Below are 5456 nucleotides of genomic sequence, written 5' to 3' on the forward strand. Positions count from 1 at the left end.
AATGACAAATTAAAAAGGCATGAACATTTTTTTTGTATCGAAAAAATATCGAACCGTGACACCAAAGTATCGAACCAAACCGAACCGTGAATTTTGTGTATCGTTGCACCCCTACTAATTATGTGGATATATTTTCATGTACTTTGTGTAATGTTTTATTAGATTATATTTGATGGCTTGAGCCCCAGGAAGACTAGCAACTGCTATTGTGGAAGCTAACGGGGTTCCTTATATACAAATATATGAATAACCTGGAGATTTAATATATCATTTCCGTAATTGTCGGGCTATAAGCCGCTACTTTTTGCACTAGCTTTGAACCCTGCGGCTTTTAGTCAGGTGCGGCTTTTCTGTGGATTGTCCATGATTTTTGTCATATCGTAAGACGATTTATTTTGTTTGTTCCGCTGTTGTACGGCACTACATTGCCTGGCGGAAGGGCATGTGATCAGACACACAGTATCGGGGTTCAAGAGTGGTATGTTGGTCACATGTCTATCCGCCAGGCAACATAGTGCTGTACAAGTAGTGTGAAAAACAAACTTCAAAGTAGCGCTACACGTTCAGCGGGAGTCGTGGATGATGAGCGGCGATAAACTTGCGAAAAGCAAGTTATGCTCAACTCCACCGGTGGAATCTGACAGCGTGGAAAAGTGTGAAAACATCCACGATCACCAACGGATTTGAAGGGCTGGACTGCTGCATGATGGAGAGGAGGACACCGCCACGGCCCTTCTGAGGGTGTTCGACACTAACAACGAGGATTTCTTTGGTTTTGAAAGTGACAACGAAGGAAAGAAGCTGAGAGTGGATGATGAAGCCATCCTGAGCCTGTTCGTATCTGACACTGGTGTGCTGTAGGTTATTGTTATGTACTACATTTGTTACTCATTTATGAAGCACAGTACATGTTTCGTACTTGTAATTACCGCTACTTGTACATATACCTAAAAAGTTATGCAAATATGTACCAATAACTTGTTTTTCAAAATATTAATAAAAGGGGTGTGTCTCCAAACAGCCATCTCTTTCCTGACAATTCGCTTTGTGCATATTCTCTTACATATGATAAGTCAACATTGAAACACCTGCGGCTTTTAGTCAGGTGCGGCTAATGTATGTACAAAACAGGATTTTCCCCTGATTTTAACTTATGCGGCTAATATTCAGGTGTGCTTTGTAGTCCGGGAAATACGGTACTCAAAAACCAAGATTTAAAATATCTTACTGTTTTAAAAAAGAACCCATTTATGAATAAAAGACTGTAGTATTAGTTAAATCATTAGAAACTGCTTATCTCATAGTATAAAGCCCTTACCAGGCCTTTGTGGCACTTTTATTTAAACTGTGTTGTTTACCTGTTGTTTATTGTAGACTGCACTATTTTGACACTTCATCATGCTGCTGCAACAATTTCCCTTGTGGGATCAATAAAGTATCTATCTATCTATCTATCTATCTATCTATCTATCGATCGTCTGTCTAAGGAGCTTGGAAAGGACCTTTTTTTTCCAAGCTGCCTCAACTACGATGACCTGGATGACTGCCAAACTTCACAGACGTCTATCTATACAGCTCGCCAAAGGCATGTGTTAGAACCAGTGATCTTATGTCCCAAAGAGGGGAACCAGACAGGGCTGTCCACTTTGACTTAGATATTAAAGCAACTGTAACTAGAAAAAGTTACATTTCCAGTGAAAATGCAGTGTGAATGCTGTGTAGTGGAATCTGAAAACAGCAGAAGAAGGAGAACTATCTGCTGAAAACACTGTGTACAAGCTGAACTGTTTGCTGAAAACTGCTTTATTTGAAAGACTACACTGAAGAGTGTCAAGAAAGCAGGGAGAGTGCAAGGAGGGAAGATATGTAGTAAATGTCACATGTAGGATTTGAACCTTTGCCACCGGATCTCACGGCAGCTGCGCATCCCACTGCGCCAAAGCAGTTCTGGTCTCAAACAAAGATATGATGAGAGAAAAAATGTGCACTGTGCAGAAGAAGCTAAATTGTACTGAAAAGAGGTAAAAAATTGCTGAATGTACAGCAAAAAAAGAGATAAGGAACCTGAAAATTGTGCTGAAAAGAGGTTAAGAAGCTGAAGTTTGTGCTGAAAACAGCTGAAAAAGCTGGAATTTGTGCTGGAAAGTAGTGAAAAACTGAAAATTTTGCTAAGCAGTCAGCAGTCACTATCTCTGGGGGGCATCACAACTATTGTAGACCCCTTAAAATGTGGCTGATTAAAAAGCTTCCAATAAGTATTTTTTCTCCTTTTTTTTTGCTTTAGACAGAAAAAACGTAACAAAAAAATGTTTACTTGGTGAGCAGCAATGAGCTAAAAGCCCATAAATGTAAATCAGATGACCTTCACTGTAGACCATCAGACTATTGCCCTTAAATAGAAGGCAACTTTTACTTTTGCACTAAAGCATTAATACTAAATGTTCTTGGTTTCGTCATTTTGTTTATGAAAGAGACATTGGTAGTTTAGCTTGCATATGCAGCCTCATCTTCGCACTTTCTACATTTAAACAGATTCACACTGTTCAAGACAAACAGTCGCCTGCTGTATTCCAGTAATTCCACCCTGCTTCTCCGCATTGCTGTTGCTGCTTCCACAGTGTTTTGTAATGGGTGAATTACCAGCAGTGATTTGCTCTTTTACAGTTTTGTTAATCCTGAATAAAAGACTCCCTGACAGATTAGTGCGTGTGGGCTGTTTGTCATTCAAAGCCCTTTAACGAGAAAAGTCTTTCGGTCTCTGGAAATTACAGACAGCAGAGAAGAGGTTTAGTGTTTTTCTGCCTTCTAAGAAAAACTCAACTCAAGGCATGCACAGATGCAGAAAGAGAGTGGGAGATTATCTGTTTATTTTAGCTAATGTTCATATTTAATGGGGACACTCTAAATGGCAAAAACAGAGGTTGCATAATCACATCTACTTGTTTGAAATGTGCCTTTGTGAGGATCCTTCAGGCTATTTATTCTGAGCTAGGAGCACATGCTTTGTATCATAGTGTGGGTATTCTACTCTTTTTGCTAGTCGCTATATAGACGTCTATAATTTAGATATCTATAAAGCATATATTTTCCAGATACACGTATGTGTTCATTTTTTAAAATATGGTATATTAACCAGATTTAAGATAAAAGCATCATGCAGATGCCGGTTCTTCCACATTCACCATGAGCATGAATATTATTTTCAAGCTTTCATTAAATTAGATGTTACAATGGAGCCAGAGTCTGCAAGCACAGTTACGGTGTGTGAGTTCATAGACAAACATGAAGCTAAACTGCCCAACAAAGGCAAAGTCCAGCAACTACACGAGTCAGGCTGAAGCTGAAATTTACTAAACTAGCTACTTTACCAAGAGATTTCTGTTTTTTTAATTCTCAATAATGAATGTATTTGGCTGCCAGGAGAACACATGAGATTGCATAAACAGCACACCACTAGGTTTTTCGTTATGAAATACATAAACAGTTAATGATAATGACAGATAATCGGTATCAGTAAAACTACAATTATCTTAATTCTTTTGGAATTGTAAAAGAAACTCACAAGACTGGAAACGTACAGATACTGTAGATGGTGTGGACCCTGAAAGATTCCATGAAAAAAACCTTCTTGGTGTGATGATTGATGGTATAAGCTAGAAATCTCATATAAAATACATGCATTGTCATAATGCGGCTGTGTGCAGGTAAGATGAGGACCCAATCGCAAACTCACGGAGGCAGGATGGAACTCAAAATTCACAGCTTTATTGTTAGAGAGCAAAACTACACACTGGTACACAGAGAAACACACGTCCATGAATGAAGGAGAACGCGACACTGAACTGAGGGAGACATGGACATAAATACACAGAGGGTTAACGAGGGAAGTAGGAGCACACGGGGAACACAGGTGACACTGATAATCATAACGAGACACGGCATGAGTAAAACACTGATGGGAGACTGTCAAAGTAAAACAGGAAGTACACAGAGGTGCAGACAGGAGGAGAGAGAGAGAGCACAGACATAACGGGCTGGGGAAAACATGGAATAAAACACAAGGAGTGTAGACAAGGGCTCACAGATACACAGAGGGGCACACAGGGGTTAAAGTCACAAGGGGAAATCCAATAAGGAACATCTTAACAGAACAACCTAGGAACCAAGGCAAAAATAAAGAACAAAATACAAAACACACGAAAACTAAGAATGCTGGGTCAACATGACATGTATAACAAAGTTTCAAAAAGCATTTCATTATTTCAAGCAATTTACATTTGGAACCTCATATTACTCCACATTCTCTACTGACCACTAATTTCACCAAATTTGAATTACTGTTCAGAGGTTTCAAATGATGAATGGTTCACTGTCATCATTTACCATTTTGCAAGAAAGGGCCATGAGGATAATTCTAAATACTGGTCACAGAGATCACACAAAAGCCTGTTCTTGAAATCAAACATACTGAAATTTACTGATCTGGCTCATTTTCAAACCACACAAATTATGTTTAAAGCCAAAAACAACGTGCTCACTGACAATATTCTAAAACTGTTGATTTGAGGGGAGTTCAGTTTAAAACATCTGTGTCCATACAACAGTAAAATCCCAGTATCATGGCATGAAACTGTAGATGTGTCTAATGTGTATATACATGTAAATGTGTTGTCTCTTTAAATGTGTAACCGTGATTATTTTCATGTTGGATTGAAATAAAATATCTCCCTCTGCTGGTACTGCAGCTTACTGCAACTTTTGCAGCTCACGCTTAGCCTCATTGGGAAATGGACACTGTGGACGAGCGTGTCTATTATACGCTTTGCCATGATACTGGATTGGGAGTGAAGCTATGGAACAAACTTGGTGAGAAACTAGAGCAATGACTCTAGTTTTGCAATATACAGGGAACAAATATGGCTTTGACTGGGTGTTCTCACCCAGTATTTATCCTCTGTGTGATGTAGAAATCTCAATAATATATGATGAACTTGTCATTTTCCTTTTTTGTTATTGTATTATTTTAACATATTCAAAATAAAACCACATGATATCATAACACAAGGTATGCAGAAGAGTATCTTTAAACAAATAGCACATCAAATCTGGAAGCAGATGGGCTACAGCAGCATTAGATCACACTGGGTGCCATTCCTGTTAGCTAAGAACAGGAAACCAACCGATGATGCAATTCATGCCAACTCACGCTATGAGCTCATTAGAAATGAACAGCAGAAAATTGGAAAAATTGTGTGACGAGTCCTTTCAAAAGAGGCCAACATTCACCCCATTCAAACTGGAACTAGAAAAATTTGCATTTCCTGCGAAAATGCAGTGTGGATGCTTTAAAGCTGAAGCTGTATGCAGAAACTAGCTGAAAAAGCTGAAAAGTTGCTGAAATTGTAAAAACTTTGCAGAAGCAAATGGAATAACCTAGCAGAACTGCAATATCTTAG

The sequence above is a fragment of the Pundamilia nyererei genome, unplaced genomic scaffold (assembly GCF_000239375.1).
Source record: "Pundamilia nyererei isolate P.nyererei 1_Seehausen unplaced genomic scaffold, PunNye1.0 scaffold00079, whole genome shotgun sequence".
NCBI classification, from domain to species: Eukaryota; Metazoa; Chordata; class Actinopteri; order Cichliformes; family Cichlidae; genus Pundamilia; species Pundamilia nyererei.